Genomic DNA, 14,230 nt, shown 5'->3' with positions numbered 1-14,230 from the left:
AATGAAAGCTCTGTAGTGTTTATTAAACACTTGCATCAGCTGCCCACGCAGGAACATGGATGCACTGCGAACGTCCCCTACGACACACGTTTTCCCCTATAACACACTTTTGCCCCAGCAACAATTTTTTGTTGCATATGACAATTTTAGTCCCTTTTGTTTTTTTTTTATCTCCCTATGACACTCTTTGTCCTTCCTGCACTGTATCTATTATATCTAATATCTTATTGGGCTCATATTTGCATATTAAAGGAATTATGATGTAAAAATTACTTAATTAGTCTTGGGGGCTGTTTCCACTGTAGTACTACTACTACTAATAATCATTATTGAGATAATACTTATATTATGATTGTAATAATGGACAAATGAGATGAACGTGTCCTGCCCTTCTTTCTCTGTGATACTGTCGTGTTGGTTTGAGTGCTTTGTCTGAACTCTGAACTGCATCTGCTCTTGAACACGGGAGTAGTTTGTAAGATTATATAAAGATTTGAGAATTTTGTGTATATTGAGCGAACCTGGAGAAACGCTGGTTATAAAATATATATCAGTCATTCAATCAGTCAGTCTTTATTCTGATCACCTCTTTTAACGATGATAAAGCACTTTATATGAAGTGGACCATTTCATTCAAAAAGTTCAATCATTGAACAAGTAAACAACAGAGATAATAAAAATAAACTTGACAATTTAAAGCACACTCAATGAAGACAGCAGACAAGTCAGTACAGTAACACCCCGGCACATGGCAGCGCTGTTCTGTGACATCAGTGCAGCTGTGGCTTGTCAATCTGTCCGTCTCCCGAGGCTGTGTACCATTCAACACAATTTATTTTATTATGGAGCAAAACACAGCCAGGACAGAAGCCACCCCCGCTCCCAGAGTGCGTCTGGCTCCGGGTCGTTATCTAAACGCTGTGCTGCGTCGTGGCTGGAGGAGCTTTATTTGCACAAAACCAGTCAGTTGAGAAATGGCTGACTCGGTGACGTCGTGTTTGTTGCTTTGAGTTGCATTACATTGTTCTCACAGACCTGCTGTGATGTTGAGCCAAAAAACCGACACTGCAGATCAGAAGCAAATTTGGCCCCTGAATACAAACCAAAACTTTGACCCAGCCGCCAATCTGTAATTACACTTCAAATATGTAATGGCAGCTCCGTGTTTCTTCCTAAAATTGAAGCCAAGCTTGCTGTCAAGTAGATTTAAGCAGATTTACATTTATTGGCAGGTGAGGTCAAGGCTTTGATTTGTACTGTTTACATAAGACAGTGTCCAGTCGAGAGGAGCCCATTCGCCCCATCGTGCTCGTTTGGTGTCCATTAATAACTCAGTGATCAAGGATCCTATCCAGTCTGTTTTTGAATGATCCCAAATTGTCTCTTCAGCCACATCATTGGGGAGTTTGTTCAGATTGTGACGCCTCTGTGTGAAGAAGTGTCTCCTGTTTTCTGTCTTGAATGCCTTGAAGCCCAATTTCCATTTGTGTCCCCGGGTGCGTGTGTCCCTGCTGATCTGGAAAAGCTCCTCTGGTTTGATGTGGTCGATGCCTTTCATGATTTTGAAGACTTGGATCAAGTCCCCACGTAGTCTCCTCTGTTCCATTTGTGTGTCCGTGTGGATTTTGTGTCTCGACTGTAGGAGAATAGATATATTACCAAAGCTCTCACAGAAGAATTACAACACATCTCTCAATAGAACTACTCCACTCCAATATCTCGCCACATCGAAGACCTTTCCTGCTTCTTTGAATGATCGTCCTGGCAACAACAAAGGAAAAACAACAGCCGTGTCCTCGTGCTCGCGTGTGCAGCAGCAGCGCAGCCGTGTCCTCGTGCTCGCGTGTGCAGCAGCAGCGCAGCCATGTCGGGTCCTCGTGGTGCAGTGGCGCTTGGCAGGCAGCCCGTTCTGGGGGCGGATTCATCGCTGCTGGGATGCACAGAGGCTGCGTTTCAGAAAGACTGCATTCATTAATCTCCCCGACAGCTCCGAGAAAGGAGTGATTGTGTGTGCACAGGAACGGACACAACTCTGTAGACAGCCGTTGCACAACCCCTGCGAGAAAGAGTGCATTAAAGGGCACAACAATCCGAATATTCCACTCTCTGTCATTGTGTTTTCAGACACATGCACACATTATACGTGCTCTGCCTCCAAAATATATGGAGAGAGAGAGAGAGAGAGAGAGAGAGAGAGGGAGGGAGGGTGGGAGAGAAGGAGAGGGAGAGAGAGGGGTGTTGCTTATACTAAATGTGTGTTAAATGTTTTTTTCCCCAGAGTTTGCAGCTCATTCCTTCCTTGATTGATGTCCACATAAAAGGCAGAGAAGGCGAGTTATCGGCACATCAGGGGCCCCAGGGGAGAAGGATGCGTTGTGACCACACTGTCCTGCAGATGTTACTGTGCGTATATTATTGAGGACATGACTTCATGGATGTGGTCGCTGTCTGGTGCTGAACAAGGCACGACTACAGGAGATGCTTTGTTTTAAAAGCATGGCTGCTCAGATTAAACGACAATGTGGCAAAGTGACACGATTTGGCATCTGCTCTGCCCAGTGTTGTCGGCACTATTTGGCATCTATAGGAGCTCACCCCTGCCAGGTGACACTGTTTGCCACAACAGCGGCTATGGGGGAAGGTTGGGGAGATCTGTGTTTATGTAGTTGTATTTTTATGCCACTAGGGGGCAGAATTACAACACTGGAGGAGGACCGAAGCCCCAGATGGTGTCTTTGTATCGACTACACAGCGCAGCCCTGAGCCTGAAGATGAGGAGCGAATATCAGACACTATAGCGCCACACCTGGGCACATGCTGCCTCTCTGAGTGGATGTGTGCAGGACATACATAATCTGACCTGCTCTTCTAACCAGGAACAGTCTGTTCTCATCCTCCTGGGGCGTCCAGAGTGTGTGTCGCTGACATCAGCCTGGAAAACAGACACAAACACTGGCAGCGGCACAGGTTGCACAACAACTTTCTGGACTTAGGAACTGTCAACCAGAGTTAGAAACCCTGTAGTGAAATCATTGCCACAGATCTGCATTGAACACGGAATTACACGCCTGTACTACAAACATGCTCGAAGAAGAAGAATGAAAACTTTTGTCAGAAGGGTCTTAATGACTGCATCACAATGCTCACCTACAATCGCTGTAGCAGCTTTTCCATATATGCCGTGGCTCAGGCAGACCTGAACATAGCTTGAGACGCACAGACAATCCAGAAAAAGTCACCCAAATGAAATGTAACTTGATATAAACACGAAAGAACATGATTAATTGAAAAATAAACAAAATAGGCCAAAAAACAAACCGTGTGCGTATGTGTGTGCTTCCAAAATATACACTGTCCACACCTACACAAACAGTGTCGCACTGTGCTACCCCCCCTCAGTCTAAAGATGACGCCTCTAAATCCCACCTACCTGACTGGGCCACTAACGGCCATTCAGACACTCAACAGTCTGTCCAAGTCACACACACAATCAAACAGAAATTAACACACAAACCACAGCCAGGACATAAAGAGAACTAAATAAACGTATCTGTAAATCATAATGATACTGAACTAATGAAGATGGCACAGTGCATAAGAACATAAGACAGTGTCCAATCGAGAGGAGGCCATTCGCCCCATCGTGCTCGTTTGGTGTCCATTAATAACTGAGTGATCAAGGATCCTATCCAGTCTGTTTTTGAATGTTCCCAAATTGTCTCTTCAGCCACATCGCTGGGGAGTTTGTTCAGATTGTGACGCCTCTCTGTGTGTCTCCTGTTTTCTGTCTTGAATGCCTTGAAGCCCAATTTCCATTTGTGTCCCCGGGTCCGTGTGTCCCTGCTGATCTGGAAATGCTCCTCTGGTTTGATGTGGTCGATGCCTTTAATGATTTTGAAGACTTGGATCAAGTCCCCACGTAGTCTCCTCTGTTCCAGGTGAAAAGGTTCAGTTCCTCAGTCTCTCAGTGGGACATTCCCTTCAGACCTGGAATAAGTCTGGTTGCTCTCCTCTGAACTGCCTCTAGAGCAGCGATATCTTTCTTGAAGTGTGGAGCCCAGAACTGTCCACAGTATCCAGATGAGCTCTAACTAGTGCATTGTACAGTCTGAACATCACTGCCCTTGTTCTCAACTCTACACTGTTGACAATATACCCTAACATCCTGTTTGCCTTTTTTATTGCTTCCCCACATTGTTTGGATGGAGAAAGTGAGGAGTCCACGTAGACTCCTAGGTCTTTCTCATGTGTTACTTCATCTAGTTCTATTCCTCCCATAGTATAATTATAGTGGACATTTTTGTTACCTGCATGTAATACCTTGCACTTGTCCACATTGAATTTCATCTGCCAGGTGTCTGGCCCACAACTGAATATTATCTAAGTCCCTCTGAATAGCCTGTGCTGCGAGACTGTGTCTGAGCGCCTCTTCCAGTGTCAATGCGCTCTCTCTCTCTCTCTCACCGCATCGTGTCCTGACGCTCACAGCTGTCTTCAGTTCCTGTTTCCGGTAGGGGCGTGGCGAGAGGCCGGAAGTGGATGCGCGTCACGCAGCGGTGGAAAAAAACAGCGTCACGAGGAGCTGCGGTGTCTGTGCGGGTTGAGCTGCGGGAGCCGGAGAGGATGCGCTGCGCCGCCGGGACACGCAGCGAGGCAGCGGCGAGGTAAGGGCCTGTGTGCGGGGCGGCCAGGGTGTTACAGGCCCAGCAGCACCGCGCCCTGGGTAGTGTAGTGTCAGTGTAGTATAGTGTTAGTGTAGTGTCAGTGTAGTGTCAGTGTAGTGTCAGTGTTAGTGTAGTGTCAGTGTAGTGTCAGTGTAGTATAGTGTTAGTGTAGTGTTAGTGTTGTGGTGCATCGGCTGCGTCTGTGTGTCTAGTCCAGGCGCGGTGCGGGTTGCGTTGTGGACGCACTGTGTGTGTGTGTGTGTGTGTGTGTGTGTGTGTGTGAGTGTGTGTGTATGTGTGTGTGTATGTGTGTGTGTGTGTGTGTGTGTGTGTGAGTGTGTGTGTATGTGTGTGTGTATGTGTGTGTGTGTGTGTGTGTGTGTGTGTGATGTACAGTGAGGGGAAAAAAGTATTTGATCCCCTGCTGATTTTGTACGTTTGCCCACTGACAAAGAAATGATCAGTCTATAATTTTAATGGTAGGTGTATTTTAACAGTGAGAGACAGAATAACAACAAAAAAATCCAGAAAAACGCATTTCAAAAAAGTTATAAATTGATTTGCATGTTAATGAGGGAAATAAGTATTTGATCCCCTATCAATCAGCAAGATTTCTGGCTCCCATGTGTCTTTTATACAGGTAACGAGCTGAGATTAGGAGCACTCTCTTAAAGGCAGTGCTCCTAATCTCAGCTCGTTACCTGTATAAAAGACACCTGTCCACAGAAGCAATCAATCAATCAGATTCCAAACTCTCCACCATGGCCAAGACCAAAGAGCTGTCCAAGGATGTCAGGGACAAGACTGTAGACCTACACAAGGCTGGAATGGGCTACAAGACCATCGCCAAGCAGCTTGGTGAGAAGGTGACAACAGTTGGTGCGATTATTCGCAATTGGAAGAAACACAAAATAACTGTCAGTCTCCCTCGGTCTGGGGCTCCATGCAAGATCTCACCTCGTGGAGTTTCAATGATCATGAGAACGGTGAGGAATCAGCCCAGAACTACACGGGAGGATCTTGTTAATGATCTCAAGGCAGCTAGGACCATAGCCACCAAGAAAACAATTGGTAACACACTACGCCATGAAGGACTGAAATCCTGCAGCGCCCGCAAGGTCCCCCTGCTCAAGAAAGCACATGTACAGGCCCGTCTGAAGTTTGCCAACATCTGAATGATTCAGAGGAGAACTGGGTGAAAGTGTTGTGGTCAGATGAGACCAAAATCGAGTGTGTGTGAGTGTGTGAGTGTGAGTGTGTGTGTGTGTGTGTGTGTGTGTCGTGTATGGTGCGTGTGTGTAAATCAGGGGTCCGTGGTGTTGAGGAGGGGGGTCCGGTAACCCGACCGGGGCCTGTGCGGGGCTGGAGACTCGCACCGTGCAGAGAGACACGCATACTGTAGTATATACTACACTACTCACACCATACTAATGTATACTGTACTGTACATAACATTCTACTCTACACATTATGTAATTTATACTACAACATTCTACTTATACTGTACATGTAACATAATACTCACTCTACACAACATACTACTTATACTCTACATATAACATAATACTCATACTGTACATAATATAATATACATAATATAATACACTGTGCATAGCATACTACTTATAATATACTACTCACACTACACAACATACTACTCATATTGCACAAAATACTCATGCTGTACATAACATACTACTCACACTATACTTCACATAATACTCATACTATACTAGATACTACTCACACTTTACTACATATTACTGGAGTGACTTATCCAGCTCACAGCCCGGGCTTCTGCAGGTAACGACTCTTGTGTAACACTTGTGTAATTACAGTGCATCTATAACTGATAGCGTGTGATCTGCCCTTCTACCACAGTAAGAGAGGTGTGTGTGTGTACCCCACATCATAGTACCCGCAGCCCCATCACACGCGTGTTGCTCCCTGTGTGTATCCTGGACACAGCCGCTGTAGTCCCCACCCCTACGTTATAAAACACGGTCTTTCGTGATTCGGACAGCGAGGATTTCCAGAAAACACCGCTCGATAAAACTGACCTGTGAAAACAAAACTTAACGGTCCCCCGGTGCTCCAGCTCAGTTGCCCTGGCTGAGGGGTAATTGTTCTTGATCTGCCCCTGCCCTGTCCTGCTTTTTTTCGTTCTGAGTTCAGATCCCCTAGTTTCACAGGCAGGCCCTGCCCGCGTGGCACTGCGGCGTTCTCGAGGGGCGCAGTGAGCCTCGATGGGCAGTGGAGCTGTGTGCTGCGGGCGCTCGGGGCCTGAGGCGGTGCGGTTCGAATCTGAGCGGGGGGGCTCCGACAGCCTGCGCTGCCTGTGCACGTTATGGTGACGTCACCCCTCTCTGAGCCTGGTGGGGCGTTCTCTGGCGTCAGGGCACCGCTCTGTGGGTACGGCGGATCTGTCGCTCTGCTGGCGTGGCTGTACTGGCACAGACGGGCGCTGGGAGGGGTGTGTGAGACGGCACGGTGTCGGGGGGGTCTGACTGCAGTCGCTGCGGACCAGGAGAGACCCTGCTGAGCCGCACGTGTCAACAGCGGTGGGTTTCTGTGTGCGAGACGGTGGCACTGCGGGCCGCGGCAGCACAGCTTCGTTATGTCAGTTGCGTTTCCTTACCCTTCCCCAGCGGCTGCACAGCGGCAGGGCCACACGGTTCACACTCTCCAGAACCAGCGCCGTGTGGATGTGGCGCCAGCAGCTCTGAAAGCCCCGCTGAATTGCTGTGGAAGGAATCCGTAAAGTCAGCAGGGAGCGTGTGCCCGGCAGGCCGTGTGCTCGGAACTGTACCCCCCCAGATCGAAGGAAGAGAGTTTGTCTCATGACTCCGTTCTGCTTCCTGGCGGAGTGAGGAAGTGGATCTGGGATTTCTTCTGCCATCGTTGTCTCATGAGAGACACAGACAGAGAAAACACAGACATTAGACCATTCACTCGCAGTGACCACACACACAGACTATGGCAGCCCAAAAGCCCTTAGTCAGCGTACGAGTGCTATCCTCTGTGCTGGGGGAGGACGGGTGTGGGGGTGGGTTGTGGCGCTGTGTGCGGCAGTGTAAGAGAGACGGGGGAGGCGGGGGTGTGTGCGGCTGTGTGTTACTGGGTGGTGGTGAGATCTGTCAGTCACTGTTGTTTCACACTGTTCTGTGGGAGACCTTTGCTCCGGTCCTGCCGCCACGGCCCTGTGAGTCCGAGTCGAGGCGGTGTGTGAGAGCCGGCCTGGCAGCGACCGTCGGGGGTCTGAGAGCCGCGGTGGGGGGGGGCGCCTGTCTGAGGCTGAGGTGTGAACTTCAGCAGCTCCTCCAACTCAAGAGCCCTGCCAGCGCTCCTTCTCGCACTCTCTCTGTCTCTCACACTCTCGCTCCTCCTCCCCGAGAGTCTCTATGAGCCACAGAAACACCAGATATCGCCTCTAAAGGCCGATTTATAGTTCTGCGTGGGTACGCGTATGCGTCTGTGTGTTGCGACGCAGAGCAGGGGTTTGTGGGTAAGCGCAGCCCGCAGAGGCGCTGACGTCACTCCTCCGCAATCTCAGCAGCGCGTCTCTGTGTCTCTGTGTCTCTGCGTCCTGCGCGTCCGGTAGCACTGATTGGCGGAGCAGGAGATTCTCAGAGCTGCGGCCAGTCGCGCAGTGCTGGGGGACCGGTGTGCGATGTGTATCTGTAGGCGACATACGAATGTGTTTAAAATGCATCTCCTCATCCACGAAACGCATTTGTGCACATAATGAGTATTCTGTCCCTTAAACTGCACATTTCGTTAATATAATTCACATTTCATGAACATAATTCACATTTTATCCCACGAAATGACCGTGTATTTGGCAATTTTGTACGAAAGGTAAAATGTACATTGCTTTCCGTGGACGCAATGAACAATTAGCATCCTGATCAAACGGGTGAGTGTTCAAGGCATTGATCCAGAGACCCAGGTCTGCAACGTGATCAGGATTGAATTCCACAGGAAAATTAGAATCTCACTGAGCCGATCAACATGATTATACATCTTTCACAATTACTAATTTGATAACAAAGCTCATATTGCCGGCTGTATGTATTATATTATTCAGTGGGCTATAGCCTATGACATGAACTGCAGGTCTGGCGGTTGGAGAAGAACGTATTTATAGCTCATTCATTTTGATGAGTTTAACAGCTGAAACACCATATATGTATTTAATTCAAATATTTAGTAACATATAAGAACGGATATGCAGGAGAAATTCACATACACAGACGTGTGTATGTATGTTCTAGTGTTAAGTCTCTAGCCAACTATAGCAAGACAATAGAGATCTGCACATACAGGATGCAATTTGTATGTGTGTGTGCACGTGTAGTTTCCGTAATAATAAAATAATCATTAACAGTATGTGTTAATTTACATAAATACAATCGTAAGTGCACCATAGAAATCAGGTTTCGTTGTTTCAGATTGCGATGTGTTAATGCGACACTGTCCCCTATGGACGCGTCAAATACGTGCGAGTATGTTGGCAGACAGCTGTGCGACCATCTGCGCCCGACGCCGCGCATGTATAGATGCAGAAGCATAAATCGGCGAGACACAGGATCAAACACACCTGAGACTGTGATTTATTGTACTAGACGCAGAATGACCAAAAAGGCTTTGCTAAAAGTTATAAAACGATTGTTGTTCTTGAAATTCCTGTCCTCTGCGCAGTGTGTCTCCTGTGAGCCTGTCCTCGGTGTCAGTGTGTCTCCTGTGAGCCTGTCCTCGGTGTCAGTGTGTCTACTGTGAGCCTGTCCTCGGTGTCAGTGTGTCTTCTGTGAGCCTGTCCTCGGTGTCAGTGTGTCTCCTGTGAGCCTGTCCTCGGTGTCAGTGTGTCTCCTGTGAGCCTGTCCTCGGTGTCAGTGTCACACGAGTCTGTGACGGTGACAGTAGCCTGCTGGTTCCTGTAGGTGGTGCTGTGGCCCGTCCTTGCCCGAGAGGTGCCCAGTCTGGATCCTCACACCCTGAGCTGTACCTGCGTTCTTCACTCCCCTCCCTGACGCCTCCAGGCTTGATGGGCTCGTGTCTGTGAATATTTGTTGGAGGTGTAGCTCGTAAAACCCCAGCAGTGAAGAGTCAGAGTTTCCTAACTCTGCCTGTGTCATCAGTATCCGCACAGGAGTGTTTTATGCACCGTCGGAGTCCTGATCGGTTTCAGAGGACCGTCCCTATCGGTGAGGATGTTCTATACACTGCTTGCTATTGGGCGCAGTGAGGGTTTGTGAGTTTGGAGGAACTGAGAGGTCTGTGGAGTGGGGGATCTGACTTGTTTTCTTTTGTTCTTGTTTTTATATTGTTAATTTCCTTTTGTTTATATAGATTAGTTGATATTGGCTACTGTATCTGTATCAGTGGGACATGTACCACCTTTTACCTTTTATTGTAGAGTTTGTTGGGGATATATGTATACAGCCCTTTTCTCTGGGCCTCTCAGACCCGCACAGGCAGAGGAGAGGTTGTGTTTGTGGTGAGAGCATCGGTGGCCTGGCTGACCAGCGAAGATGATGACCATTTGAGCAGTGTGAACCACACACCACTACGACAGTCCTAAACAATCAGGCCTGCGTGAATGCTATTAAATACACGGCATTTGTTCATTCATTGTGTGTGATTGTATACCAGCTGTGACGGGTTACATCTGCAGCCCTTCGGGGATACAGGGGTCCCCTGCTCTCTTCTGCACTCGAGCGGAGAACTCAGATCCACCTGGACTGTTTTTTTTTTTTTTTTTTTTTAATAAACTTTTATTTTAACCCGTGTCTGCTTTCTGAAATGCCCTGACCCCTAAAACCGCTGTATTTCAGAGCGGCTCGCGGTGTCACTCTGAGCGTGACATCTGAAATGGAGTGAAATACGAATATAAAGGCCCTATACATGTATACATGTGGGACTCGGACAGCCCTGCTCTCCGCTGTGACCTGGGCCCCCCCCCCCCCGTTGAAAACAAGCCGACCCAGGGGTGCCGGGCAGCTCATTCCCAGGCCCCCAAGAGCTGCGGCCACAATGGCAGGCCTGTGTGCTGTCGGACCAGCCCATCCTCACAGCTGTGTGGGGTGGGAGGCGTGGGGGGGTGTTATTGTCAGTTGAGCTGCGGATTGTACTGAAGAATGAGCTGTAGAGGTCAGAGGGCAGTGATGGCGTCCGCACCAGTCATAACAACAACAACGCACCGGCTCCATGCCGGTTGTTCTCACGTTCAGTCCGGTCTTGTGGGAAGGCATTTTGCCGAGCTGCTGTGAGGCGTTTGCCTGAGGACGTCCACAGTCCACCGGGGACGAGTGCGGAGGACACGGGGAAGGTCCTTGTCTGTGAGCCCTGCGGTGCAGTCAGAAGGAGCGTGTGGCACAGCGTGGCTGCACTGAGAGGGGGTCCACACTCAGCCACGGGGCCGTCCGGGGCCGGCCAGTCGCTTCACATGTCAGCCCTCCTTCCCAGCCTGTGAGCTGCGTTGTGGGGGGGTCGTTGTTAATAGTACCGATGAACTCCACTTATAATGTACCCCAAGGGACCGTGGAAATCAATATGTTATAAACAAAGTACCATTATAACATTCATTAACCATTCTAATAATGAAAACGCTGCGGAAATAAAGAGGCTCGGCGCAGGGCAGAGCGGAGGGACCAGAGACGGGTTTGGTTGGCAGTAAGTCCAGCAGCCCCGCAGGCAGATGGGACACGAGGGATGTTAGAGGAACAGGCGTGATGTGAAATAATCTGATTAAACCTGTGTTTACTGATTAGCTGTGCCAATGAGCCGGACACCTGTGTTGTCAGTACACACACATACTCTGTCTCACTCAGACACACACACAAATGCACTCTCTCTCTCTCTCTCTCTCTCACACTCACTCACTCTCACACAGATACACTAACACACAGGACAGTGAGTGTGTCACTCTGTCGGCCCGGTCAGTGAATGTGTCTCAGGTCAATGAGTGTGTCTCTGTGTCTCAGGTCAGTGAGTGTGTCTCTGTGTCTCAGGACAGTGTGTGTGTCTCTGTGTCTCAGGTCAATGAGTGTGTCTCTGTGTCTCAGGACAGTGTGTGTGTCACTCTGTCTCAGGACAGTGAGTGTGTCTCTGTGTCTCAGGTCAATGAGTGTGTCTCTGTGTCTCAGGACAGTGTGTGTGTCACTCTGTCGGCCCGGTCAGTGAGTGTGTCTCTGTGTCTCAGGACAGTGAGTGTGTCTCTGTGTCTCAGGTCAGTGAGTGTGTCTCTGTGTCTCAGGACAGTGAGTGTGTCTCTGTGTCTCAGGTCAGTGAGTGTGTCTCTGTGTCTCAGGACAGTGTGTGTGTCACTCTGTCTCAGGACAGTGAGTGTGTCTCTGTGTCTCAGGTCAATGAGTGTGTCTCTGTGTCTCAGGACAGTGTGTGTGTCACTCTGTCGGCCCGGTCAGTGAGTGTGTCTCTGTGTCTCAGGACAGTGAGTGTGTCTCTGTGTCTCAGGTCAGTGAGTGTGTCTCTGTGTCTCAGGACAGTGTGTGTGTCTCTGTGTCTCAGGTCAATGAGTGTGTCTCTGTGTCTCAGGACAGTGTGTGTGTCACTCTGTCTCAGGACAGTGAGTGTGTCTCTGTGTCTCAGGTCAATGAGTGTGTCTCTGTGTCTCAGGACAGTGTGTGTGTCACTCTGTCGGCCCGGTCAGTGAGTGTGTCTCTGTGTCTCAGGACAGTGAGTGTGTCTCTGTGTCTCAGGTCAGTGAGTGTGTCTCTGTGTCTCAGGACAGTGTGTGTGTCACTCTGTCTCAGGACAGTGAGTGTGTCTCTGTGTCTCAGGTCAATGAGTGTGTCTCTGTGTCTCAGGACAGTGTGTGTGTCACTCTGTCGGCCCGGTCAGTGAGTGTGTCTCTGTGTCTCAGGACAGTGAGTGTGTCTCTGTGTCTCAGGTCAGTGAGTGTGTCTCTGTGTCTCAGGACAGTGTGTGTGTCACTCTGTCTCAGGACAGTGAGTGTGTCTCTGTGTCTCAGGTCAATGAGTGTGTCTCTGTGTCTCAGGACAGTGTGTGTGTCACTCTGTCGGCCCGGTCAGTGAGTGTGTCTCTGTGTCTCAGGACAGTGAGTGTGTCTCTGTGTCTCAGGTCAGTGAGTGTGTCTCTGTGTCTCAGGACAGTGAGTGTGTCACTCTGTCGGCCCAGTCAGTGAGTGTGTCTCTGTGTCTCAGGTCAATGAGTGTGTCTCTGTGTCTCAGGACAGCGAGTGTGTCACTCTGTGTCTCAGGACAGTGAGTGTGTCACTCTGTCGGCCCGGTCAGTGAGTGTGTCTCTGTGTCTCAGGTCAGTGAGTGTGTCTCTGTGTCTCAGGTCAATGAGTGTGTCTCTGTGTCTCAGGACAGCGAGTGTGTCACTCTGTGTCTCAGGACAGTGAGTGTGTCACTCTGTCGGCCCGGTCAGTGAGTGTGTCTCTGTGTCTCAGGTCAGTGAGTGTGTCACTCTGTCGGCCCAGTCAGTGAGTGTGTCTCTGTGTCTCAGGTCAGTGAGTGTGTCTCTGTGTCTCAGGTCAGTGAGTGTGTCTCTGTGTCTCAGGTCAATGAGTGTGTCTCTGTGTCTCAGGACAGCGAGTGTGTCACTCTGTGTCTCAGGACAGTGAGTGTGTCACTCTGTCGGCCCGGTCAGTGAGTGTGTCTCTGTGTCTCAGGTCAGTGAGTGTGTCACTCTGTCGGCCCGGTCAGTGAGTGTGTCTCTGTGTCTCAGGACAGTGTGTGTGTCACTCTGTCGGCCCGGTCAGTGAGTGTGTCACTCTGTCGGCCCAGTCAGTGAGTGTGTCTCTGTGTCTCAGGTCAATGAGTGTGTCTCAGGTCAATGAGTGTGTCTCTGTGTCTCAGGACAGTGAGTGTGTCACTCTGTGTCTCAGGACAGTGAGTGTGTCACTCTGTCGGCCCGGTCAGTGAGTGTGTCTCTGTGTCTCAGGTCAATGAGTGTGTCTCTGTGTCTCAGGTCAGTGAGTGTGTCTCTGTGTCTCAGGACAGTGTGTGTGTCACTCTGTCGGCCCGGTCAGTGAGTGTGTCTCTGTGTCTCAGGTCAGTGAGTGTGTCTCTGTGTCTCAGGTCAGTGAGTGTGTCTCTGTGTCTCAGGACAGTGTGTGTGTCTCTGTGTCTCAGGTCAATGAGTGTGTCTCTGTGTCTCAGGACAGTGTGTGTGTCACTCTGTCTCAGGACAGTGAGTGTGTCTCTGTGTCTCAGGTCAATGAGTGTGTCTCTGTGTCTCAGGACAGTGAGTGTGTCTCTGTGTCTCAGGACAGTGTGTGTGTCACTCTGTCGGCCCGGTCAGTGAGTGTGTCTCTGTGTCTCAGGACAGTGAGTGTGTCTCTGTGTCTCAGGTCAGTGAGTGTGTCTCTGTGTCTCAGGTCAATGAGTGTGTCTCTGTGTCTCAGGTCAGTGAGTGTGTCTCTGTGTCTCAGGACAGTGAGTGTGTCACTCTGTCGGCCCAGTCAGTGAGTGTGTCTCTGTGTCTCAGGTCAATGAGTGTGTCTCAGGTCAATGAGTGTGTCTCTGTGTCTCAGGACAGCGAGTGTGTCACTCTGTCGGCCCGGTCAGTGAGTGTGTCTC

General features: G+C 49.6%; 1 protein-coding gene and 1 long non-coding RNA gene across 4 annotated transcripts in view; one reads left to right on the top strand and one right to left on the bottom strand.

Moving 5' to 3' along the window:
* Positions 1 to 557: 557 nt before the first annotated feature.
* On the bottom strand, positions 558 to 3,767 carry LOC136766929 (uncharacterized). Of its 2 annotated transcripts, none has more exons than XR_010821787.1 (2): positions 2,851 to 3,767; positions 558 to 1,927 (listed from the first exon to the last, which is right to left on the bottom strand). It is a non-coding gene; the product is annotated as an uncharacterized LOC136766929 (long non-coding RNA). The 2 variants fall into 2 exon arrangements; XR_010821788.1 differs by having other exon boundaries at positions 2,861 to 3,767.
* Positions 3,768 to 4,519: 752 nt separating this feature from the next.
* clcn3 (chloride channel 3) overlaps positions 4,520 to 14,230 on the top strand; it is a 36,008-nt gene continuing 26,297 nt past the window's right edge. For both annotated transcript variants that reach the window (XM_066720830.1, XM_066720828.1), the window contains exon 1: positions 4,520 to 4,664. The gene's annotated coding sequence lies outside the window, so the exon portion shown is untranslated. The remainder of the gene's footprint in view (positions 4,665 to 14,230) is intronic.

The sequence above is a fragment of the Amia ocellicauda genome, chromosome 13 (genome assembly GCF_036373705.1).
Source record: "Amia ocellicauda isolate fAmiCal2 chromosome 13, fAmiCal2.hap1, whole genome shotgun sequence".
NCBI lineage: Eukaryota > Metazoa > Chordata > Actinopteri > Amiiformes > Amiidae > Amia > Amia ocellicauda.
This window is presented reverse-complemented; position numbering and strand designations above follow the sequence as displayed.